Source organism: Suricata suricatta, chromosome 1 (assembly GCF_006229205.1).
Source record: "Suricata suricatta isolate VVHF042 chromosome 1, meerkat_22Aug2017_6uvM2_HiC, whole genome shotgun sequence".
Taxonomy (NCBI): Eukaryota; Metazoa; Chordata; class Mammalia; order Carnivora; family Herpestidae; genus Suricata; species Suricata suricatta.
In genome coordinates, this window is record NC_043700.1 from 152160027 (window position 1) to 152187371 (window position 27345).

At 39.2% G+C, this 27345-nt stretch overlaps 1 protein-coding gene and 1 pseudogene across 1 annotated transcript in view; one reads left to right on the forward strand and one right to left on the reverse strand.

Annotated features, from left to right (window-relative positions):
* Nucleotides 1–27345, forward strand: part of KDR (kinase insert domain receptor) — an 80828-nt gene that overhangs the window by 52580 nt on the left and 903 nt on the right. The window lies entirely within an intron of this gene.
* Nucleotides 5385–27345, reverse strand: part of LOC115302039 — a 34100-nt pseudogene continuing 12139 nt past the window's right edge.

Genomic DNA, 27345 nt, shown 5'->3' on the forward strand with positions numbered 1-27345 from the left:
TATTTCAAATAGCTCTGGAGTCACTCACGCCCGAATAGCTGCAGGAGCAGAGAACTAACTATTACCATCTACCATGTGCCCAGCATTGAGTGGCACTCCTCAGATACTATCTCATTAAATCCTTGCCATGGTCCCTTGTGTGAGGTGCTATTATCACCATGACACAACTGGAGATGGGCAGTTAAGATGTGAAGACAAGGTCATGCCTGGATTAAATCCAGTCTACTTGTACCCTGGAGACGTGTTCACGTTTGAGATAGGAACTAGGATGGAACTTTCTATCTTGATGGAAGGCAGAGAGCTGACTCTGATAAACCAACAAAAGGTACACGTTAAGGTGACATGATACCTTTAAATGTCTTACTTAATATGTGTTGGCTTCAATATTCGCATCTTTCAGGCAGCTTTATCTATAAGATAATTCCATGAGACAATGTCTAAACGTAGTGTTGCAATAAACATCTAACGCCAGAGGGAAAAAAGTGTGTTACTTCCTAGGTGTATGGCCTTGGCTGATTTACTTAATCTCTTTAGTCTTACTTTCCTCATCTGGATGAGAATTGAAAGAGATATATGTGCAAAACACTTATCACCCTACTTGGTAGGTAGAAAGCATTCAATAAAGGTTATCATTATTCTATTCTTATGATGATGCTGGTGATAGGTAAATTAGGTAGATTTATAACTTGTTGAATGACATCTCTCAAAAACTTTTAGTTCATTTACCATTGACAAACTGGATGGAGGTCTAATGGAACTCACTGCTCTCCCTGGCACGTTAGATTTTAAATCTTGTATAAGGATTCCCATAGCATGATGAACAAATTGCTGGATGACAAGCACTTGGGAAGACTGTATTATGATAGAGTCAGGATTCAGAAAGATGTCACTGGTCAGAATTCAAAGGCTGAGTCAAATAAATCGGTTTGATTTTCCTGCACAATTTTTGGGATGGGGCACCATGGCTCAGCAATGGCTTTAAATTGGTTGACAAGTATCAGTTTGGCAAAATTGGTTGGACAATGAATGACTAATTTGCTAAAACGGTTTGTCAAATGATCAGTTTGCCCAATGATAAACTCATCAAGCTGTATGTACTATTAAATGCAAATATTTTAGTATTATTTATAAAGTTTACAAGAATTTATATGGAAGATTTGTATAGATGATCTCTGTGAAGTTTAATGGAATGGTTGTTACTCTGTCTTCAGACCAGAATTTTATAGAATGCTCAATATTTTAAATGTTGATGGGCATAGGCTTAAATTTCTCATGGAAATTTTTAATTGTTCTCAATGATTCATTCGAATTCATCAATTTCAGCATAAGATTCTATCATATATTGCCATTAATATGAAAATTCTGTGAAGGGATCCAAGCTAATCATATCAATTTAAAATGATGAATTTTTCTTACCAATTGCTGGAAACGCCAGTTGAAGCATTGTTGAAATGACAGTCAGAAGGAACCAGAAGAACTCAAAGGTTGCTGGCATGACTCCATTATATTAAGAATGTTAGATCCATCCAGATCCAGACATTTTTGTGTACTTTTATCACTGCTTTATCTCCAGCGCCTTGAAAAGTGCCTGAAAATAGTATGTTCAATATTTGGAATGCAAAGATAAAACCAGTCATTTGGTAAATAGAATTTCAGCCAATTGGTTCTCAGCAAATTGATTTTTAACATTTTAGCTCGCACTCCTAGGCACCAGCGGGGGGCGGTGGGGGGAAGTAGGGTTTTTTGTTGACTGTGTTTTCAGGGTATGTTGGGATTTCTAAAGCGGTGAAGAAAATTGTAAGCTGTGTAACTAAGCAAATATGTAGAAATCAAGGGAGGGAGTCACCTGTCTCTAAGCTGGTCAGATCCTCTTGGATTCTAACACTCCCTTCTTATAACCACATTTAAAAGGTAACTTGACAAGTGGTAGCACACCCAGAGGGTGGTTACCAGAACAATCTTATATAGAGAATGGTTGGGAAACTAGAGATAGTTAGAAAGTGGAGAAAATTTAAGGAATATGCAAGGGCTCTCTTTTAGTATATGAAGAGGCTTCAGTGGAAAGTACTCTGACTTTCTTTGTCTTCCCAAAGGGCAAATTCAGTCAATGGATAGAAATCAGGAGAGTGGCAGATGCTGTGTTATTTGGTTCCCAGTCACGTGCCCTTTACTTTGTGCTTCATGGGTTTTCTGAAACTTCCCTGGAGTAGGGGGAAAAGAAATTGTTCTGTTCTGTAAGGTTGTTGGAAAGGGGTTAGGAAGTTGTAAGGAGTTAAGGAGTTAAAGCAGCAGTTGGACAAGGTGACCTCCAAGTTCCCTTTCAGCCCAGTGTATCAGAGACCAAGAAGCAGCGCTCTCAAGTAATACGACCTCAGTTTCCTCATCCATGAAACAGAGATTAGAACACTGCATATCTCATAGGGGTATTATAAAGATTAAATGATGTAATAGATGTAAAGCACTTAGTTCAGTGCCTGGCACATAATAAGCACTCAACAAATGCCTGACCTATTATTCTGAATCAATGGGAAGGAATGTACTATATCTCTACTTTTTTTTTTTTTTTCAAGGGGTGATAACCAAGGTGTTAGTCTCAAATGGTTAAGGTGGACACTTCTAAGAGCTCACAAAGTTCTTCTGAGGGCAGGGAAGTTATTTTTTTGTTTTCAAAATAGCTGCTTCCACAGATGACGCCAAATACATACACAACACTTCAGTCTTTGCCGGGGACTCCAGACTTCTGCTTTGTTCAGTGGTCTGGGCGGGATGGAGACAGGAAGAGGCACTGAGACACAGTGGCCGAGGAGTTGCAGCCCAGGCTGGGTTAAGCAGGGAAGTGGTCCCATGAGTCACAGGCTGGAAAGCTCCAGCAGGGCCTCTCTGGCTTCTGAGGTCCTCATACTGGGAGATATTTCCTGCTCTTTGCACTCCCAGGCCCTCCCCTCCCACAAGAGTTCCTTAAGATACGGTCTTTAATGGGATTGTTATAACCCAAGGGAAGGAGTGTTTTTAGTGTCTGCCAAGGCTGGGAATCTCCCAGGCCTTGAGAAAATTGTGTGAGGCCAGTTGATTCTTTTATCAGGCCCTACCTTGCCATCTTGGCCAAAGGAAGATGGTAGCATTCATTTGTTTCCTCTGGGGCTGGAGAGGTTTAGCTAGCCTGTGACTTAAAAAGCCAAGTGTTACTACCAAGTGAAGGCAGAGACTTCACTTTGACTTTGGATAAGGTACTCCATAATACCCTGGGATTTTTATACTCCAGCTCCACGTTGCATGAAGGTCAACATAGGAAGCCCATATCCTGGGGAGAGGAGCCTATGTGGTCATCTTGGTCCAGACTCAGCCTTTGACAGATTTATGGAAGGCAAAAGGCTTTGGCCTCCCAGCTGGCTCAGACTGGGACTCTGTTCAGTCCCCTCCTTAGGTCTGCAGACAGATTAGGCTCCAGACTTCCCTGGGGTCATTTGGAAACTGCACAGGACCTCTAATATATGGCCCTGATAAGGATCTCCCTCTCAGAGATAAGAAATTGTTTAAGGGAATCTGGGGAAGCCCGCGGTTTGTTTCCATAAAGCTGGACAACGTGAAGTGTAATCCCTACACAGATGTAATTAGCTGTTAAGCATATTACATATCGAGGAAGGGGTGCTTTTCTGGTTCACAAATTCATGTGAGTCCAAACTAGTGGAACTGAAGGCAGGTCTCTTTTCCTGCCAGATATTTAGAATTGCAACTTGATGATGGAACAAGAGGCTGAGCTTATAGTAGCTGCCGACAACCACAAGACTCCACAGGACCTGGGAGAGCCACAGCCACGAACGTGTTTCTATAATTTATAATACATGTAATATAATACAAGCAATTTATGAAACATGTACTATTACACGTTTCTATAATATTGGGAAGGCCAGAGAGTCATCTTTGAGGGAGGCTTCGAATAAGTCAGACCAGGGCTCACTGTAGCAGTCAGCTCAGTGTTTTCTGCTAACCTAAGGTGTGGCACTGTGGTGGGCTTGCCTGGTGGTCTTGGTGAAGGCTAAGAGCCCCTCTAGCTGCTTCATCCCTGCTGGATGAAGCTGCTGCCTATTAGACTGAAGTCTCATTTGTGGCCAAGTAGCTACAAAATGGCCCTCATTGCATGTACTAACAGCACCTCCATGTTACTTCCATTGATTCAATATAAATAATAATGACAGCAACACTAATAATGGATAATTCTCAAGAGCTTACTCTCTGCTAGGCAGAGTACTTAGCAGTTCTCTATTATCTAATGTATATCTCATAACAACCCTTGAGTTAGGTACTCATATTATCCCATATGTACAGATGAGGAAACTGAGGTTTAGATAGGCTGACTTATTTGTACAAAGTTATACAGTTAGTAGGTAGTGGATCCAAGTTTTAATCCCAGAAGGAGATTCAGAGCTAAAATTTATAATAAATATTTTAAAGGTCATTAGAAACCTCTCTCTATAAGCCTTGTGGAGAAAGCTGCCATTTCTCAGACTCCAGTTGGTATCAAGTTCAATCAAAAATAAAATGTATTAGAAAAATACGTTGGTAGAGTCTATAACAATCTGCTCTTCTGTATCTCCTCTTTGTCTGCCTGGTCTAGACTGATCTTTGGAAATTCCTTTGGGGATTTTCTGTCATAGTTGACCAAATGTTTGGGAACTTCTTGAGATTATGAAAGAGCAAAGTGATCAGTGAAAAGCAATTGCAATCATGTCTTTTGAGTGTCTTCAAATTTTATAGAGACAGGGCATTTTAGGCAGATAACCAACAGTTGGAGTGGGATGCTGGAGAGAGCACTGCAAATTAGAATTTGGGACTAGTAAGCAAAATCTAGAGAAAGTCTCTTTCCTCTGAAATGGTGAGCTAGCACTCCAATGGTCAGGTTTTCTGGAGGTCATGTGCTTGGGGAAGATGCTTAAGGGCGGTCGTTGGCTGGCTACCTTTTTGAGTTGACATTCTCTTTCTCTTCAGGCCTCCCTTATGCATCTTCCAATCAGAAATATTTGAACACGAAAATTGTCCTGTCTGAAAATCCAATTGTATTCACTGCAGAGGCAAATTGTGATGTGACCGTTTAGTGATACAGTTGCTCTCTTTATGATGCTGGCTGGATCCTTGATCCACTGACTTGTGTTGGGAAATTCCTAGGGACCAAAACACTCTAAGGGGAATGATTTCTCTGAAATGACGAGAGATTTTTCCTTCTGGGCACTTAGTTAAAATTGAGTCTTGAGCTACTACTGACCTAGGTCACAACCTACTGGGGTTCTCAGTCCACAGTCTTGCTCGGGCCCTGCACTGTAAAGCACTGAGTCCATAAAAGAGGACAGTAGGACTGTCCCGAGCATTTAGCACAGTGGGTAACAGACTTAGGATGAAGAGTAAGTGGCTTTGTGGACAGCAAGAACCAGGTGGGCCCCCGGTAGAGTGGCCAGGTCAGCCCGGCTATGCAGAGACGAAAACACAGCTTACTCCATATCTTATCAATTGCCATTTTGTGTGATTTAAGACAGCCCGGTATTAAATGTAAGAAGTGCATGTGGGGGTGAAGCAGGGCAGGCATGGAGGGAGATCTAAATGTCGAGGTACTCATTTCCAGAGCCTTCGAGAGATAACATCCCACCAGGCCCTGTGTGGGGCACTTAGGGTAGCCTTGCCCTAAGGTGGAATAATAATCACAGAGTGATCTTTACATTTTCTGATAAAGCTCTCCCTCTTGCCTACTAGCAGAAGTTGATGAACATTACATTTGAGTCAAGCGCTAAAAGCAGCAGGAGCGTTGAGATAAAGCTCTGCAATTATTAACTCACTTGCTGTTTAATGGCATGAAAACCATCAGTAATGTGGTAAGCCTGACTGGGTTCCCACAGTGATGCTGCCTTCTTGTGGGCCTGGCTTATTATGTTTTATTGGCAACCCACAGCTTGTGTTAATTGTGCGGCCATATCCGTGAACAGTCCGACGCTGAGAGGTGCAGAGTTGTCTCTCCTCAGACCACTTTGCTTCCTTGTTAGAGAGAGCGGTGTGTCCATCTGAAAGCTCCCATTCTTATTTGTGGCTCTTTGATTTTTTTCTCCACTATTCAAGAGATACCTAAGCCATCCTCCCAATCCCCCTCCTGTTGGGACACACATGGTGCTTTTGATAACCTGTAGTGGGATTTGATGCTGTGGCAGATTTTATTTCTGAGACCTTATGGAACTCCTCTTTTAAGCAGGTACTTTATAACAGCCTTCTTGCTAAGAGTGATTTTGCGAATATTCTTGCATGAAAAAAGCTTTTTTTTTTCCAAAAAATTTTTTTCACATTTATTTATTTTTGAGACAGAGAGACAGAGTATGAGTTGGAGAGCAGCAGAGAGAGAGAGACACACACACACACACAGAATCTGAAGCAGGCTCCAGGCTCTGAGCCATCAGCACAGAGCCTGATGCGGGGCTCAGACTCATGAACCTTGAGATCATGACCTGAGCTGAAGTCTGACGCTTAACCGACTGAGCCACTCAGGCACCCCAAATGAAAAAACCTTTTTGAAGCTTGCTGGCAGTTTATTAAAACAGAATGCGTTAGGGTTCTGGAGCCCTGTACCTACCACGTTGTACCAACCAAACACAGAAAATATTTAAATATTGTATTCACTTGATAATTACAACTAAACTCAATAATCACTAAATACAGTGAAACCATTGTGTGAAGATAACTCTAAACAAAATACTCTTTGAAAACAAATAAATACTTTCATAAAATGATTCAGTAGATTTATCCACATCCTTGCCCTTAACGTGTTACCAGTAGGCAGTCACATGGGCAGGCTTTGGGTAGGTTTTCTTAGACCCCCCAAACAGACATCAGCAACAGTTTATTTTGGAAGCAAAGAGTCCCAGGAGGAACCTATATGGGAAAACCTTAAAGCAAATCCCTGCCTTGAAGGTTTAAGGAAGACAACGATGGAGATATTTAAAGGCATCTTTATCAGTCAAAATGAGTTCAGGTGAACCCTGATGCTGGTGGGTTTGCCCCTGAAGACCCCAACTTTACTTTAGAATAATCTGGGGATCAGTAGTTTTTAAAATCTCCCTAGAGATTGTGACACACAGTGAAAGTTAAGAGCCACTGCCTTAAGCAATTAGAAGTTGATTACCTTCCATGACAAGTCTAGAGAAAAAGGGGGCTTCAGCAGCCCACCCCTCAGGGACCCAGGCTGTCTCTGTCTCTCTGCCTTCCCATCTTCAGTGGCAGGTTCAGCGTTTATAGGAAAGAAGATGGCTGCAGCTGGCCCAGAGGAGTGCAAGACAGTGCTAGTGTAAGAAAGTGCTCCTGTAAGATAGTGCTAGTGTAAGAAAGAAGAGGAGAAAGGAAATCATCCTGGGAGTCCCTCCTGGCAGCAAGCAAATGGTCCCCAGTGGTTCCCCACTCCCCGCAAGACTTTATCCAATGGCTCATTGGTCAGAGTTGGCCCATTTCTGAATCAATCACTGGCAAGGACCACTCAGGAGCCCCCTTGAAACTGGAGGTGAAACGGTGAAGCCCAGAGCTTTGCCAGGAAGCCACCGTGTCCCTGTAAACCTGGGTTTGTTACTAGGAAAACGAAGTATGGATGAGGTAGGCAAATCATACTTTACTCACTAGAGTATACTCCTAGTGCAAAACTTTTAAAATTCACAAAATTGAAACCACATTGCTTTCTACCTGATAACATTAAATTTTGATTTCTACCCATGTATGTATACTAAATACAGGTATTTAAAATATGCACATATAAATCTATATTTAGAATATATACATATAGTACATGTATATATAGTATATGTATATAGGATATAAATATTCATTCAGAATACATATGTGATTAGAAGTCAAATACATATGGTTACAAGTCAAATGTTAATGTTGATAGCCCACACATATATTTTGTGTATGTATAGTGTGTATGTGTATTTTATATATATCCACACATACATAGAAACATGTGTGGATATAATGGAATTATAATAAGTATAGTGTTTTGTAAATCTGCTTTTTCACTAAAAATGTGCTGTGAACATTTCCTCATTTTATTAAATACTCTTCTAAATTCTGATTTTTGATGGTCACAATATTCCATCGTTACGTGTACCATAACAGCCTGTTATGATATTTGTTGTTTGACATTTGTTTCCTTTCCGCATTTTCATTATTATAAATAGTAATTTGATAAACATCATCATGTTGCCCTTTCTTTCTTTGGGGACTCTATTACCGGAGGTGGAGTGGCAGACTTAAGATTAAGAACATTGTTTAAAGTCTTAATAACTATTCGCAATTTATTAACTGATATGATTAGCACAATTTAGGAAAGCAATTTAGAGAATATATCCAGTCAGTTGTATCAAAAGCCTTAAAAATGTTTATATCTGGGACTCCTGGGTGGCTCAGTAGGTTGTGCGTCCAACTTCGGCTCAGGTCAAGATTTCATGATTTGTGGGTTCGGGCCCCACGTCGGGCTCTGTGCAGATTGCTAGCTCAGAGCCTGGAGCCTGCTTCAGATTCTTTGTTGCTTTCTCTCTCTGCTCCACCTCTGTTCAGGCTCTGTCTCTCTCTGTCTCTCAAAAATAAATAAATGTAAAAAATAAAAATAAAAATGTTTATATCTACTAATCCTGTTTCTGGGAATTTATAGTGAAGAATTAATCTGAATTAAAGAAAAGTAGGAAGAGCCTATCTGTACAAGGATGTTACTGGCAGAATCCTTTAAAAGAGTAAACTTTTGGGAAACCATTTAAATGCTTTAGAAACACATTACTGGAAGCATTCTTAAAATCATATAACTCTTATTTTTCAGATGTGGAAAAGTAACATCCTGAGAACTAAAGTGAGTTTCCTAGGATCACATCGAAAGTTGAGGTGCTCCTCCCATTTTGGATTGTAGCAGGAGGCTTCTACAATTTATACCTTTCAAAATGTTACAACCTTTTCCATAATGAATACTCAGCCCTTAATGACAGAATCTCTTTTTGGGGGGAATTAGAGAGAATTTTACCAAAAAACGTACCAATTTTTTTGTTTGCCATTACTGTACACATTTCTAGTTCTATTTTCTTTTTGCATCTGTTCTTTTCTGTGAAAATTTAGGCATTAAAAACTTCCTCAAACATTGTTAGTCTGAAGATGTCTATCTCACCTTCAGTCTTGAATGATAGCTTAGCCAGTTATACAATTTGTTCTTCACAGTTTTTTCATAACTATGAACATAGTATTCCATTATCTTTTGGTACTGACTATTGCTGTTGAGTATTTGCTGTCTAATAGCCATTTCTTGGGAGGTAATTGGTTTTTGTCTCATGCAGGTTTTTTTTTTATAATTTTTTCTGTTTTTGTTTTGTTTGTTTTGTTTTGTTTTGGTTTGGTTTTGAGAGACAGAGAGGGACAGCACGAGCCGGGGAGGGTTAGAGAGAGAGGGAGACACAGAATCTGAAGCAGGCTCCAGGCTCTGAGCTAGCTGTCAGCACGGAGCTTGACGCAGGGGTCGAACCCACGAACCGTGAGATCATGACTGGAGCTGAAGCCGGATGCTTAACAGACTGAGCCACCCAGGCGCCCCTGTCTCATGCAGCTTTAACACTTCTGTTTCTTGAATTTAATATTTGTAGCTTCACTACAAAGAGCCCAAGTCTATAAATTTATTTTAATCTATACTCTAAGGACCTAGGGTTTTCCCTCAACCTGAGGTCTCATTTATTTCTTCATTTCCAGAAAATTCTCAGCTATAATCTCTTTGAATATTGTCTTTCTTCCACTCTCTCTGTTTTTCTGGAATTTTTATAGAGGCATTGGAGATTGGAGATTTTCATTCTCTTTTCCAACTTTCCCTGATTTTTCTTTCAGGTCTCTGATCTCTTGGCTGTCTGTATTGCATTAAGGTAATTAACATTTCTGTGCTTTAGTTTCCTCCTCTGTGACTTGTGGATCAAATAGTTCCCACATATGATGGGTTTGTGGGAGGATAAAATAAGTTGCAGTAGGCAGCCTTAGAAATAGTCTCCACTGATCGTTAAGGAAGAAAGGAAGGAGAAGTAGATGAAGGAGAAAAAGGAGAAGAGAGAGAGAAAATGAAATTATTACCCCCAACATTTTCTTTTTAAAGACATTCCTACAAGTCGAAGATGCAACAAAAACATTCAAGACAATGTGTAGCAATAAAGAATATTCGTGCTTGCTGTCTGGAGATTTACCCACAAAGAAGATGAGGTCTTCAGCCCGTCTATGCCAATATAGGAAGAAAAATTTATAAAGGTGAACATTTACAAAATAGCTCAACATTAATATTTTAAAGCATTATTTAAGCAACAACACAGGTGAATCCCTTCTGTAGGTGTAACAAGAGGCAGGTGCAAGTGGCAAAAGGCTCCCTATGGTTAGAATTCTTTTTGGGTGGCTCAGTTGGTTAAGCATCTGACTTTGGCTCAGTCATGATCTCATATTTCATGGATTTGAGCCCCATGTCGGGCTGTATGCTGACAGCTTAGAGCCTGGAGCCTACTTTGGATTCTGTGTCTCTTTCTCTCTGCTTGCTCGTGCCCTGTCTTCTCTCTCTAAAATATAAACTAAAAAATATATTTTGGTTGAAGTCCATTTATATAAAGTTCAAAAGCTGTCCAACTCAAATTCATTGTTTTGGGACATATGCATACATACTAAAACTGTGAAGAACCACCAGAAATTTTTTTCACTGAAGATTGCACAGGGATTGTCTCTGATGAGGAAGCAGGAGAACGTGATTGGGGAGAACATGTCCGGGGCTTTTAGGGACACTGGATATACTCGATTTCTTGAATTAGGTAATTTTCCTCAGAAGTGGATCTCTTTGGGTACTTGGGTCCTAGGATGGGTATTAACCTTATAATTATTATTTTAGTTACATATTAGACTTGTGCAGTATTCTGGACTATGATAGATCTCATATTAAGAAAAAATATATCGGAATTTTATTTTATATTTATTTTTTATCAGTTTTCCTGTCTAGCGATATGATATGATATGTGTTTTCAGAAGTAGAACTCTGATTTATGATATTAAATCTGTACTTGTAACAGCTTGACAATATTTTCACTGTGGCCTAGAAATGCTTTGTCCTACCTCAGACCCCTGTATTAGTAGCTCTTCATTTCTAAACCAGGTCCAGTTCAATAAGAAGGGTTTTCAACATGGAGAAGAGAGACCATGATGAGGAGTAGTGGATTGCACTAAAGACACATTTTATTTTTTATTTTTTAATTTTTTAAATGTTTATTTATTATTTACTTATTTTTAATATAGCTTATTGTCAAGTTGGTTTCCATATAACACCCAGTGCTCATCCCGAGTGCCCTCCTCCATGCCTATCACCTACCCATTTTCCCCTCCCTCCCATCAACCCTCAGATTGTTCTCAGTATTAAAGAGCTTAAGACACATGTTAGGGACTTCCTGATTCTCTGCAGGATGAACTTCTTCACTTGTTCTATGATTCTTACATCCCTATACGGTGCTACCTTAGGCTATTGCTTGGGGGTGGGTGTGAGCAGTGCAAGAACATTTATACCTGTCCAGTGTTCAAACTGACCTTCAGTGGGGAGAGAAACAGGGCTCTGGAGTGGCCACCAAGGGTGTGTAGAATCAACAAACCCCCCATGTTTACTCATGAGAACCGATATCCAAAACAAAACAACAAAAACAAAAACAAAAACATAAAACATAAAACTGTGTTGGGTAGAGAATAATAATGCTGGAGCAACTATTTCTATTATGGGTAGAAAGAGCTTTCTGATTTAGACAGGCTTGTATTTACTAGAGAGTGAGGAAGGGAGAGGCCAAAGGCCAGGGAGGATGTGCTTCCTTCCTCCTTTTAATTGTTCAGGCGATTACCCCCCCCCCCACACACACACACCATGGTCAAAAGTATGTGCTTGCCAAGAGTAGATTCTCCATATATGCACATGGGAAAAAGCAAGCTAACTAGATGCTAGCCTTTCTATCTATATTTCTATATTGTATTGCACAGAACACGTTTGCCTGAGCTAGTTATTGCTGCTAATAAGCTTTGGTGTAAGGCAGCTTGTGTTTGAATGGTTTGGGTCTTACTAGCAGTATATTCTTTGGTAAATTATTTATCTTGGCCAAGCACTGGTTTCTCATCTCATTCTTAGCTTTTAGGATTATTGCAAGGATCAGCAATAAGGTAAGGTGCTTATCATAGTCCCTAGCTTTCTAGTACTTGCTCAATAAATAGTGGAGGTGGTGGTGGTGGTGGTAGGAATAGTAGTAATAGTTTTAGTTGTTCTTTTATTTGGAGAACATGCCAACCATTTAGACAAAGAAATAAAATTGTAACTTTAGTTGAGACCTTCCTAGGAAGTTCTCCCCTCGCCCACTGGAGCTGAGTAGAAAGGGCAGTTGAAATGTATGGATCATTTATTTTGAAAATTACTCCAAAATTTCCAATAGGAGGGAATCATCATTCATTTGTTCAACAAATATTTAACAGGATTTTTTTGTGTTATTTGTGTTAGACATTATACTAAGTGCTAGAGATAAAATGGTGAACAAGCCCATGAGGGCTTATAGTATAGGGGATTTTTTCTCCTCTTTTATCCTTTTTAGGGACATAAAAGAAACAGTCTCGGGGCTATACTAGAATAATAGATCTTTTGAGATGCCCAATTATAGAACTTTTCCTCTCAATAGAGCTCTTAGTCTTAGTATTTTGGAAATCAAATGCTTGCTGCATTTTGGGATCCCTAGCTCAATCTTAACAGGCACCCAGCCATGAACTGGCCATGGCAAATTCAGGCAAGGAAATCTACAACCTCAGGAACCTGGACATTTCCGACCTATTCTGGAAGGATTTGAAAACCACTTAATATAGATATCCTGTAAAATTCTGTTCTCCTGGGATCTCTGTTTAGTCAGTTTTTATAGAAGCATTTTCTTCTCTCTGTAAAACAAGAGTTCCAGCAAAGGAGTGACTCCCTAACTACCCGCTCCCTGCCTGCCTGCCCCCTTCCCATTTTTTAAAGAATTTCTTGGGCTTTTTTTTTCTTTTTTAAATTTCCAGGATTTGAACTATGAATATTTCAAGCTACTTAGTTGAGGGAGTTTTACAGTGTATACCTGAACATCCCCTACCTAGAGTCTACCATTGATATGTCTACCATTGTCATATCATGACATGTCTACCATTGGCATTTAATTATATTTGCTTTCTTGTGTATCTATCTATCTATGTATTTCTTGATCTATCCATTAATCCATTTTTCTATATTGCAAAGTAAATTACAGCAGCAGCATGCTTCCTTATAAATATTTTAGTTTGCCTAACATTAAGTAGAGTTCAGTGTTCATTTGTAGTTTCTCTTTTGATGCAAAATATACAAATAAATATTTTAAGTATTTAGTATATACTTGCCAATGACAATTCGTGAACCTATATAACCCAAACCTCTTTCAAGAAAAAAAGCAGTACTATCTGCCCAGGAAATTGTTTTATGCCCCTTCCTAGTCAATTTCTGCCAACTCCTGCCCCCACCAAAGTCAACTCTAGTTCTGAATTTTTCCTACCATAGAATGCTTTTTCCCTTGTTCTAGAATTTTGGATAAATGGATTTATATAGAATATACTCTTTGTGTAGGGCATTTTCCCATGCAGCATAATAGTTTTAAGATTCATCACATTGTTGTGTGTATCAGTAGTTCATTCCTTTATATTACTGTGTATTATTCATATTATTAATATGTCATAGTTTATCTATTTTCCTTGTATTTTAAAAGTTTGATTATTTAATTAATTTATTTACTTATTTATTTATTTGATGTTTATTTTATTTTTGAGATAGAGACAGAGCACAAGCAGAGGAAGGGCAGAGAGAGAGGGAGACACAGAATCCAAAGCAGGCTCCAGGTTCTGAGCTGTCGGCCCAGAGCCTGATGTGGGACTTGAACTCATGAATCAAGAGATCATGACCTAAGGCAAAGTTGGATGCTTAATCAACTGAGAGAGAGAGCGAGCAAGAAAGAGAGAGGGAAGGGCAGTGAGGAGGAGGGAGAGAGAGAATCCCAAACAGGTTCTGCACTGTCAGAGCAAAGCCCAATGCAGGGCTTGATCCCATGGACTGTGAGATCATGACCTAAGCTGAAATCAAGAGACAGACGCTGAACCAACTGAGCCATACAGGCACCCCTCTGTCTTCCTATTGCTGAGCACTTGGACTGTTTCCAGTCTTTGGCTATTTTAAATAAAACCCCTGTGAACTACTTGTATAAGTCCTTTGTGAACATGTTATTTCTTTTGGGTAAATACCTAGGAATAGAATTGTTGCATCAAAGACAAGTTTATGTTTAACTTTACTAGACATTGGCAAACTGTTTTCCAAAGTGGATGGACAATTGTACACTCCATCAATAAATGCATGAGAGTTGTAGCTGATTTACATTGGAGGTCGGCATGTTTTTTTTCTGTTAAGGGCCAGAGAGTAAATATTTTAGGCTTTGTGAGCTATGTGGGCTCTGTTGCAACTAATCAACTCTGCTATTGACAGTTTATAAACATGAGTTTGCTTGTGTTACAGTAAAGTTTATTTACAAAAACAGGGCTTTGGCCTGCTAGCAGGAGTTTACCAATCTACTCCAGGTCTTCAGTAGCATTGGTGTCTTTCTTCTTAATTTTAGCCATTCTAACTGGTGTGAAATGGTGTCTCAATTTAATCTCAGTTTAATTTTCATGTTCCTAATGACTAATGATATATTTTATGTAGTGTCTGTTTCAGTCTTCTGTCCATTAAAATTTTTTTGTTTAATGTTTATTTATTTTTGAGAGACAGACAGACATGAGTAGGGAAGTGTCAGAAAGAGACAGAGAGGCACAGAATCTGAAGCAGGCTCCAGGCTCTGAGCTGTCAGTGCAGAGCCATCTCAGGACTTGAATTCATGAGCTGCGAGATCATGATCTGAGCTGAAGCCACTTAACCGACTGAGCCACCCAGGTGCTCCATCTTTTGCCCATTTTTTGAACTGTATCGAGTTGTGTGAGTTCTTTATGCTCTAGTTGTAGTCTTTTGTTAGATCAGTGAATTAAAAATATTTTCTAAAAGTGTGAGGATTGCCTGTTTATTTGTTTGATCATTCTATTTGGCATGTAGTAGTGTCTCACTGATGTTTTAATTTGTATTTCTCTGATGAAATTTGCTGTGGAATATTTGTGTATCTCTTGGTGAGGTGTCTGTTAAGATATTTGGCCCATTTTCTGGGGGGTACCTGTTTAGCTCAGTCGGTTAAGTATATGACTTCAGCTCAGGCCATGATCTCACAGTTCCTGAGTTTGAGCCCCATGTTGGGCTCTGTGCTGACAGCTCAAAGCCTGGAGTCTTCTTCAGATTTTGTGTCTCCGTCTCTCTCTGCCCCTCTCCTGTTCTCTCTCTGTCTCTCTCAAAAATTAATAAACATTAAAAACAATTTTTAAAAAGCTATTTGGCCCATTTTTAATCACGTTTTTTTTCTTGCTGTTTAATGTTAGAGTTCTTTGTATATTTTGGGTAATAGTCTTTTATCAGGTTTATAAATTTTTTAAATGTTTATTTTTGAGAGAGAGGGAGAGAGGGGGAGAGAGAGAGAGACAGAGAGAGAGAGAGAGAGAGAACCCAAGCAGGCTCCAGGCTCTGAACTGTCAGCACAGAGCCTGATGTGGGGCCTGAACTCATGAAGCTCAAGATCATGACCTGAGCCAAAGTTGGATGCTTAACCAACTGAGCCACTCAGACGCCCCTATCAGGCATTTCTTTTGCAAATATATTCTTCTAGTCCATGGCTTGTCTTATCATTCTTTGCCATTGTTTTTCAGAGCAGAAGTTTTTAATTTGAATGAAGTTCAGCTTCTCAATTCTTTCATGGATCATGCCTTTGGTGTTGTATCTAAAAAGTCACTGTCATACCCAACGCCATCAGGGTTTTCTCCTATGCTCTATTCAAGGAGCTCTTTATAGTTTTACATTTAGGTCTGTAATCAATTATGTTAAGATAATTTTTGTGAAGGGTGGAAGGGCTGTGTCTAGGGGTCTTTTTTGCCTGTGGATGTTCAATTCCTACATCAGTTGTGGAAAAGACCATCTTTGCTCTGTTATATTGTGTCAAAGATCAGTTGAGTAGAATTGAGGCTCTATATCTAGGCTCTTTGATCTGTTCCATTGATCTGCTGTCTATTCTTTTGCCAGTGCTATACTATCATAATTATAGTTGCTTTATAGTAAGTCTTTTTTAAAAAATATTTATTTACTTTTGAGGGAGATTGAGAGAGAGAGAGAGAGAGAGAGAGAGAGAGAGAGAGAGAGAGAGAGAGAGAGAGGCAGAGAGAGAATCCTAAGCAGGCTGTCTGCACAGAGCCTGATGTGGGGCTCCATCTCACAAATCATGAGATCATGACCTGAGCTGAAACCAAGAGTCAGACACTTAACCAACTGAGCCACCAAAGCATCCCTATGTAAGGTCTTGAAGTTGAGTAGTTTTGGTTGTCCAACTTTGTTCTTCTCCTTTAATATTGTGTTAGTTATTCTGTTTCTTCTGCCTCTCCATGTAAACTTTAGATTCAGTTTGTTGATATCTATAAAATAATTTGCTGAGATTTTAATTGGGATTGCATTGAATCTATAGTTCAAGTTGGGAATAATTAACATCTTGATAATATTAAGTCTTCTTCTCTATGAATATGGAGTATCTCTCCATTTATTTAGTTGTTTTATTTTGTTAATCAGTTTTGCAGTTTTTCTCAATATAGATCTTATACATATTTTGTTACATTTATAGGTATTTCATTTTTGGAGGTGATAATGTAAATAATATATTTTAAGAAAGTGTGAATAACTTTGAAAAGAATCTTCTGAGATGTTCCTGGTCTCTGGTGGAAGCAAGATAGCAGCTGGTTCAGCTGAAAGGTTTGTATATGTGTGGGATACCACAAGGCAAGCGGGAAGATTTTATATAAGCTGCCTGACCACACCAGCTGCATCAACGAAGTGGCTCTTCCTCAGCCCCCATGAGCCCACCACTCTCTCTGCTTCTAGTGATAAGAAACTGTATGTGGGGAAGAGTCAGTGAAGATATGAAATGGAGGACTGTAAGCCTGCTTGACCTTGAGACCTCAGAATGCATAAGTGGCATCAAATGGTGCCCAGGGCAGCATCCTCCCTTTGGATAAAGAGCATTCCTAGAAGGAAACAAAGAGGTGTCCATATTCCAACGGCCACATGTATCCTGTTTCATCAAGTTGGTTAAGGCAAGCATCAACCTGCCATATTTCATGGATTGTTTTTTTCTTCTTTTTCTCTTATTTTTTAAAATAAGATTTTTTTCAAAGGAACAAACATTGGTTGGTTCCTGTTTTCTAATCCAGGCTGAAGACAGGGAACTTGACTGAAATTTGTTTGTTGGGGAAGTTTTTTCATTAACTGGCTTGTAGGATATTTTCTTTCTATGCTCCTCCAAGTTTATTTGTATTAAAAGTCAGTTAGATGCCTTTTTACAAGGTGAAAGAATGTGTTTTCAATTTCAAATTTCATTTATTCATTGTTTGTTTTTAGGAAAGCAATTGACTTTTGCATTTAACCTTATATCCTGCAAACTTTAAAAGATTGCTTATTAGTTACAGGAGTGTTTTTGTTAATTCGTTTGGATTTTCCACATAGAAAAACATGTCATCGGAGAGCAAAGGCTGTTTTATGTCTCCTTGTCAATCTGTGTACCTTTTATTTCTTTTTCTTGCCTTATTGCATTTGTAGGACTTCCAGTATGATGTTGAAAGAAAATGGTGATAAAGGACATCCTTGCCTTGTACCTGATCTTAATGGGAAAGCTTTGAGTTTCTTACCATTAAGTATGATGTTAGCTATAGAGTTTTTGTAGATAGTTTTTGTCAAGTTGAGAAAGTTCTCCTTTAGTCTTATTTTATCAAACCTTTAACACATTCCTTTATCATGAATAGGTGTTAAATTTTGTCAAATGTTTTTCTGCCATCTGTTGATATGATAATATGATTTTTCTTTTTTAGTCTGTTGAGGTGTTGAATTACAGTAATTGATTTTTGAATGTTGATCTAGCCTTGAGTGCCTGGGACCTCTGGAGTTTTTAACTATCAGAGTTGTCCACACTCAGCCTCCAGCAGTTCACCAATTACAATTCAGGCTTTTTTTTTTTTTTTTTCACCTTGGCACTGGTTTGTTTTTAAGAAAGCTTCTGCTTGTGAATTGCTGGCCCAGTAAGTTATGATTCTCTATATTTACCTATTTCTCCAGTTTATAGGGGCAATAGTTTGCCTGTGACCTCACTTCTCTGACAGATCTGAAAAGAGTTGTTAACTTTTCAGTTTGTTCAGTTTTTAACTTGGTAGGACATAGGGACATAGTGACAACCTTTAAGCTCCTTGCTGGAATAGAAACTGGAAATCTGTTACCTACTTCCCTCTTTTTTTCTTCTTTCCTGTATATCCAAGTTCTTATCTGGTATCTTTAGTGTGATGTTTTTTTTTTTAAAGCATTTATTGTAGTATATGTGTGCTGGCATCAAATTTTCTCAGCCTTCTTTCATCTGAAACTGTCTTGATATTACCTTCATTTTTGAAGATTTTTTTTTTTAGGTGAGTATAGACTTCAGTGGTGATAGTTTTATTCCCTTTAAAGATGTTGTTCCATTATCTTCTGATACATTTTCTGTCTTGCATAGTTTCTAATGAAAAATCAGCTACCATTCATATCACTGCTCCTGGTATGTATGTCTTTAATTTTCTGCTTACTTTTAAGATGTTCTCCTTCTTTTTATGTTTCATCAGTTTGATTATCATGTGTCCAGGAAACGTTTTCTCTGTATTCATTTGCGTGAGACTTGTTGAAATTCACAGATCCATGGTTTGATGTTTTCATCAAGTTTGGAAAGTTTTCAATTATTATTTATTAAAGTATCTTTTCCTGCCTGATTCTCTTTCTTCTCACTTTCAAGGACTCCAATTACATATATGTTGGAATTTTGATATTATTCCATGCTTATCAATAATCTATTTTCCTTTCTTCTTCTCTTTCCTCTTGTTTGAATACTTTCTATTGATTTTTCTTCCCATTCACTGATCTTTTCTTCTGCAGTGTCCACTTGGCTCTTGTAGACCCCCAAATATCTTAGACATATTTTTCAGTTCTACATTTTTAATTTTTTAATGTTTGAATTGTTCTCCTGAAATACATAATTTCTTTATGTATTATATCCATCTTTTCCATAAATTATTTAATATATTTATAATAGTTGTTTTAAAGTCTTGATCTGAGGGGCTCCTGGGTGGCTCAGTTGGTTAAGCATCCAATTCTAGCTCAGGTCATGGTCTTGTGGATCATGGCCCCATGTCAGGCTTTGTGCTGACAGCTCAGAGCCTGGAGCCTGCTTAGGATTCTTTGTTTCTCTCTCTCTCTCTGCCCCTCCTCTGCTCATGCTCTCTCTCTCTCTCTGTCTCTGTCTCTGTCTCTCTCTCTCAAAAATAAATAAATATTAAAGTCTTGGTCCCATAGTTCTCATAATTTGGCCATCTTTGGATCTGTTTCTATTGACTGCTTTTTTATCCTAACCTGAAGTATAAGCTCCCTCACGCCATTTAAAAAAATGCCAATTATCCTAAAATAAAGTTTTTTCTTTGATGTAGGGAAGACTCCAACGTGATCTTAAATGTCAATGATGTTATGGCCCAAAACCTACTTAAGAGGTGGAAAAAGACAAAGAGGGCCCTGAGATGGTGGAGGTATTTGAGTCGCTCTAGACATCTGAACAGTCTTGGCTTTTCGATTCCTGGGTTCAGTTCTAGTTCCCACCCTTTTCTCACTCTACATACTTTTACTGGATGATATATTCCATTCTTGTGACTCAAAATACCATCTATAAGCTATCAAATTCTCAATCTGTACATGTACTCTGAACCTCTGTTTTGAGTTCCAGACCCACATATCCAGTCATGTACATTTCCACTTGGAGGTCATAAGGGTAGTTCTAACTGAACATGTTGAAGACTTAACTCACATACATGTTCTGTCTCACTCTTTCTCTCTTTCTCTCCTGCTAGACTTAAGGATTTCACAATAAAAAATTGATAAATATTTTGCATAGAATTGTATATAAAATGTTTATATTTACTAAAAATATTCAGGTACCAATACTAGAGTCCTAAAGTTTATGCTTTAAAAATTAAATTAACATCTTATATTTAAATAATTTTGCATTATTATTATTATTATTATTTAATCTTTGAATATTTATTACATAATCACAAATTTTAAAAGTGTATTAAATGAAGTGATAGCCCAAGAGGAAAAAATTATTTGGAAGGAACATAAATAAATGATTATTTTTTAGTGTGTAAAGGTATCATGTGCAGAAACACAGTATCTCTTTATCACTTCATTCAAAATCAATAAAACAGTTCTGCTAATCTTACTGAGTTTGTGTGAGTTGGTAAATACTATGAAAGTAGAGAATGAGTATCAGTAATGTGTTTATCACTGGAACTTGACAAAACAAGATTTTCTTAGGTATGTCCTAGGAAACTAAAGGGTATGTGTCATATTCCTTAGCCTGGGATATGACATAGTACCCCCAAATGCAACTAATAATGTGAAATTTACAGGCAAAACCATCATGAATTTCTTTCAGTGTGAAATTACTGGAAAAGACATTCTTTTTTTTAAATAACACAGGTGGCAATTTGAGGCTCTGTTGGTAGTAGTTGGATGAGGCTATTAAAACAAGGGTACTTAAAAAGATCCTTATCTAAGATTCATTTCTGATTTCCACACTCTTCTATTTTATTTCTAATTTCTACGCTTTTCTCTTATTTTACATCTTTAATGAGCATGACAACAGAGATGCCGTGTTTGTCTCAAAACTGGCCCTGAAAAACTGCAAGTCTTGCATCTTGGAAGATTCTTGGCTTTCTCTAAAGAAATCCAATATGTATCTTTATACATTCCAATCCAATTAGATAATTAGATAATCCAATGTGTATCTCTTGGAAGGCTAGCCCCAGGGGACCAGATTCGACCTGTACCCATGTGTCCAGAACTGGATCCACAGTTGGACTTTGTTTTTCCAGAAGTCAACAGAGTAGTAGAAAGAGCACAAAATCAAAAGATTTTTTGAGCACAAAAATCTGAAGTCAGAGACCTGTATTCATAAAGCATTAAATTTTTTTAATGTTTATTTATTTTTGAGAGAAAGAGACAGAGGGTGAGAGGGGGAGGAAAAAAGAGAGAGGGAGACACAGAATCCAAAGCAGGCTCCAGGTTCTGAGCTGTCAGCACAGAGCCTGATGTGGGACTCAAACTCAAGAAAGGTGAGATCATGACCTGAGCCAAAGTTGGATGCTTAACTGACTGAGCCACCCAGGTGCCCATCAGAGACCTGTATTCATATTCCAGTTCCAATACCCACTAGCTGGGTAACCTTAGGTAATACTTGCCTTTCCTTCTCTGAAAAAAAAATGGAAATAATAGCACCTTCTTTGTATGGTTGCTATGGTAATTCAGTAAGATATTCTCATCTCCTATACAAAGGTGGTGCTCTGTAAATGCTAATTTTCTTCCCCAACCCTTTTCCTTCCAGCCTCTAGATAACTTATGGGAAAGAGTGGTGAAAATCATTAGCGACAGCCACAAAGACATTAGTGAAACAAAGTCCTGTGGAAGTGAATTTCACATATGTTTGCATTTCTAGTCCCCTTTATTCTTTGTTAGTCCTACAGTTTGGGACAGAAAGAAGAGAATTATGTTCTCTTACTAACATTGGCTCTCTTCATCTACATGCAATCTGTTTGGCAAAATTCCTCCAGGAATCTTGCTGCTACTTTTCTATAGATACCTCAAGCTCTGAGGATACACCCTTGCAGAAAAATTGCTTTCTGTAGGCATCCTCTCTACCAGTAGAGAGTAGCACTTGGGAAACACTCATGGGAAAAACAATCCTGTTAACAAGGCCAAGGATATAACATTGACTCAGGTTTTCCTCAATTCAGTAGTAGCAGCTCTCCACATTCAGCCTCCAAGAAAAAAGAGACTATGTGAGGAAGGTGAATTTGGACTATAGGAGGAAAGATTTCTGATATTTGTACACACATAAACTATTTTTTCCAGTGGTTCACACTGGAATTTAAAAACAACTGTTCTTTGGAAAGCTGTTTCAGGATTCCACGCATCTTGTTGACACTTGGATGCAAGCTTAAGCAGTGGTATGCTGGTAAGCTGGCTCTCTGGAAGGAAAAACACCCTATTTGTGACACCTGCTGATCTCCATGGTAAATACTGACACCATGGCCAATTGTAGGCCATCCACATGACATCACTGAGAGTGGAGTTGGGAAGAGCCATGAGTAATTGGCTCTCCTGAGATGGTGCAAGCTGGCTCTGGCACACCACTGAGCTTGAGGCTCATGTTTAGGGATAATAGCTATTGGCAAATTCAACACTTGTTGAAAATAGACATCATCAAATTCTAGAATTCACTGTCTTTCCCTCTGTGGCCAGCGTTTTGATCATTGTTTCTCCCGCTTTTGGATGCAGCTCAGTAAATCTCACTGTCATGGACCCCAGACTCTTTGAGTTAATGAAGATTGATGTCTTCATTAGATTTTGAAAAGGAATGCTTGAACATTTTAGTACCTGGTTGCTGGTGCCTAGTACTCTCTGTTCCATGGCCCATCTCCCCCACCTCTGTGACACATTCCTGAAAGGGCTCCAGGAAAAAAAATGTTACGGCCTTGGCAGATCAGCGTATTCTGATTGTGCAATGTCCTTCCTGAGAAACCCCATTCTCCAAAGACAGTCATTCTGAAATAGGAGCAAGAAATGGGGATACAGGTCAGCTACTGAGAGGGCAGCAGAGGAGGCCAGATAACACTGAACTGATGCAGAATAATATATGGGAAAAGGCATCCATGTCTGTCTCACCAGTGTTCTAGGTTAACTGTCAATATATATGTAACATAATAAATATTAACAACAGGATGATATGAAAAATTTTTCTCTCAGATGAAGACACTGAAACTCAGAGACGATTAATGATTTGCATAGAGTAACACAAATGTTAGTGACAGTGGAGGAACTTGAACTCTCTGTCTGATGCTAGTCTAGACCTCTCTCCATCAGACTGTGTGTATATATGGTTATTGGAACTTTCTATCAGCTCTGATTATTCAATAACTTGTACAAGGTATAATCAGAATGATTAGAACATTTTAAAAGGCTAAGGTTATGCTACGGTCTAAGAAGTTTCAACAGGCTCCTGGGGGTCAGATGTTCTTCATGGTGGATTTCAGTGACACATCACTTATCTAGGGGTGGCAGGTAAGGAGAGATTCTGCAAAAATAAAATGTCTGTGTAATTGTTTGCTTACCTAAAGCTTCCACACTTAAAATGAAATCTTCTAAAATTACATTGCACATTACCCTAAGTTTTTAAAGATAGAATGCCAAACATAGCTTATGTAAACTTTTTTTGTTGACTGAGGTCATCATTGTAAATCTCAGTGTTTTTGGACTTTAATTTACAACCCTCTTAGGGCTTTACACTGCAAGGTTCCAGACTGCTATGCTTTTTGGAGTTCCTATTTGTTTTTTGCTTCTCAGTTGGTGTTTTGTACTGTTAAGAGTTTCTGCACTCCCTTCTCTCTTGCTGTTTCTAATCTGTTAAAGAGTGAGGTTCCAGTCCAAAGAGACTTGTTGATCAAGTAGGAGTAGATAGGTTTTAAATAAAGTCTTGGATAATCCTTCTGGAGTAAACACTGTCTACTCTCTTTGTTTTTAGGGGTGTGGTAAGGGCTTCTGCTGGGCTGTTCAGATTCTTTCCCTAGACTAGTTCTCTAGTCACTCAGCTGCTCTGCGTGTTGGTGACCAATGGCTTGCAGCTGCACCCTTCCCTGAAGACTTGTTCTTGGCCCAAGGGAGCTGCTCCACCCAGAACTGCCTGGGCGGTTGTCCCCTGACCTCTTGGTATGGCTTGCAGACAACCACTGATGAAGCAGTATAAAAGCCCAGCCCCTCTGTCTCCAGGTAGGACAGTTCCATGAGGCCACCCTTGTCCCAGAAGTTCCCATGAGATTGGGCTAAGGCTGGAATACAGCTGAACCCATATTCTCACTTCATTTCTCACATGTCCTGTCTTCCTTCCCTCACCCCCTTACAAGGTCTTCTTGTGAGCATTTGCCCAAGACCCCTGTCTTAGCCTTATTCCTGGGACTCTAATCTAAGACAGGCTCCCCTGGCTCCTGCTTTTAATATTCTTGGCTACATGCTGGAAACAGAAGGTAATAAAAGATTTCTGTTCTCTTTCCTGTCTCTTCCTTCAACCCAACACTAAGAGAGGGCAGGATAATATGCAATAAAGACTGCATAATGAGAAAAAATAACTTCTCCAGAAGATATATTAGAAATTCATTAATATGTAAATCTTTGACTTGAAGCATACCTTATGAGTCACTGGGCTAGGGTTGGAGAAACAAGATATAAAATACACAATTTCCCTTCACCTCACCCTTTTGAGAAGTTCACTGTTGGATGAAACCAACAAGTAAGTAGGACAATTACCATATATTGCAATGAATGTTGTTATTGAAGTCAGAACTCATTCATTCATTCAAGAAATATTTCTTAAGCATCTATAATGTACCAAACTTTTGGGATCTAGTTTTGGGATCCTGGAATGAAGGACCATAGAGTCCAAAGGCTGGAGAAGATCTGATCATTTTTACTTCGGAAGTGATATGGGAGTTGTTCTGGTAGAGTGAGTAGGAGTTTGCCAGGTGAAGGTTAGCGAAGATGTTCAGATTGAAGGAAAATGTCCTGAAAGAGTGTGGTGTTTGGTAGAACTGAGGAGTTTATCATGGTAGGAGATGAGGAGAAGGCGGAGAAGACAGGGATGGATGTGAAGACCTTCATCTGCCAGGCTAAGGAGTTTGAGTTTTATCCTGTAGGTAATTTGCTAAGAGAGCCTTATGAACATAGAAATGTGGCCACAAGGAATATGATTGTCATTTATAGGGTGAGTGGAACAGGAAGAAAGAAGGTTGGAGCTCACAGCTGGACAAGCAGATGCCTACATCAGGCTTTTGTGTGCAGTGCTCAAACTGCACAACAGTCTAGTGACCTGTGACATCACAGTTTAGCTGTGGTGCCTATGGCCCAAAGCGTGTCTCTGCCAGGAAAAAAAAAAATGAAGAATTCCTTCAGTTCTCACTCTTGAAAATTTGATTTGTAAAGGAACTCAAAATTTTCCTGCTGAGTGCTTTTAATGTTAGAGGAGGTTGGCTATCTATTTATGACCTGATAGGATCAAGAAACATCCAAGAGGATCTCTTTCCCAGACCTCTTACACCGTCATTGTTGCCTGAAAGGCCATAATTGCAGAGTCCTTCCTTATGACTCACAAGGCTCTCATCCAGCCCTGGGCAAGGGGACAGGGGAGACCAGTGGGGAGGGAGGGCGAAGAAGAGGGATGGTGTGCTCCCTGTGGCACAGTGGGGATATGGAGGCAGTGGGGGTGGGGAGGGTGCTGAAAGAAGGAAATTGGAGCTTTTTTTTTTTTCTTTCTAGTGGGCAAGTTCTGTCTGCTTGAATTCATATAAATCACACTTGATACCAGGTATATTGATTATTTTATCACAAAGTTAGTAATTCCTGCCTTTGTTTGCATTTGTTTTAATTGTAACAATAGCAAAAACAAATATTGTTTGAGCAGGCACTATATGCTCAACAACGTGACAAGAGCTTTGCCTATATTTATCTCATTCAATTCTTTCCAAAACCAATGATGAAGGTGTTCTTAAGATTCCTTATCATGAAAGAGGAAAGTCAAGCTTAGAGATGTTACTTAACCTGCACAGAAACACAGCTGGTATGTGGCATACCCAGGTCAATCCACCTCACTCCACAGTCAATACTTAAAATACTGTGCTACATGGCTTTTCCATGACTATCTGCTCTTTCCTAGGCCATTTCAAATGCTTTTTGTCCTTCAAGGTCCAATTCAAGTTTCTGCCATTTACTTAACCAATATTATTGTGCACCTTCTGTGTGTACTGTGTCCTTGTCCTCCAGAGAGCATTCCCACATGAATTTCTACATTCTGTAAACACCTTTGAGTCTTTAATGTAGAAAGTGAATCTTATTATGAATAGATTCATACCATTTGCTAAATGTTTTCAGTGAGTTTATTTTGTTTTCTTTCCCCAAAGATTTTAAACAATTGCCAGGTCAGGATCAAGTCTTCAAGGTCCCTATTTTTCTCAGCGGCACCCAACCCTGTGTTGGGTGGAGTGATAGGAAGCCCCTGGCTCTTAACCAATCAAGCGGCTGCATTTTTAAGGGAAAAGAAATGCATATGTGTGGATCTGATAAGATCTGAGTGTTATCTGGAGAAGATACCCCTTAAGTGACGATCAGCTATGTTTACCATTGAAATCCACAGCAGCAAGCCAAGATAACTGTCGCAGAGTCTGCGGACAGAAGTTCATGAAGATCACTGCTTGACAGGTCAGGGTAAAGGTCCCTTTCTTTCAAAATATGTGAAGGGGCAGGAAACGTGTGCACCAGGTGTTTCGCGTTCATGGCTGCCTGGGAAAGATAATTCTGTCTGCTCGATAAGAACATTGTGCTCTACACACCAGGTTGTTTTTCCAGCAGCTATTTTCTGCCTATAAAAAAGGGCATCGCTGGCTCTCAACTTCTTTCCACAAATCCCCTGGGCTATAAACAATAACAAAAGGTATCTTATATTTATACAAAGCTGTCCTCAGAAAAGCTCAAGGACCCAAAACGAAGCTTGTTTTCATATATGAGTTCTTATATAATCCCCAAGGGGGGAAGATGAAGAGGGTGACAATTTAGTTACGAATGCTGTCATTCTCAGCTAACAAAACGGAAAAGTGAGTTCTGCTGGAGCAACTCATGGTCACGACAAGGACAGGAAGTCTTTCTTCCCCACTTCCTGTCTAGGGTTCTGCAAACTGGGCACTGCCTTGTCCAAAATCTGAAAGACACTGGAGGGGAAATATTGGGAGAGAAAGCCCAAACACACAAGATGCTGCAGTCTCACTGCCTTTAGTGACCCTGTCTTCCCTGGTCAGGATTCTGCAGTTGCAACAGAAAGTGTCCCCCTTGTCCTTGGTAGGACTAACCCTGGGGAGAATTTTCATCACCCTCATTAGGAGTTAGAGCTGTATCACAGTAGATTTAGGAGGTCTGGATGGTTTGGGGGAAGAAGAGCCATCTAAGCAAAGGGCATTCTGTAAATATTTATTGCATGCTTGGATACG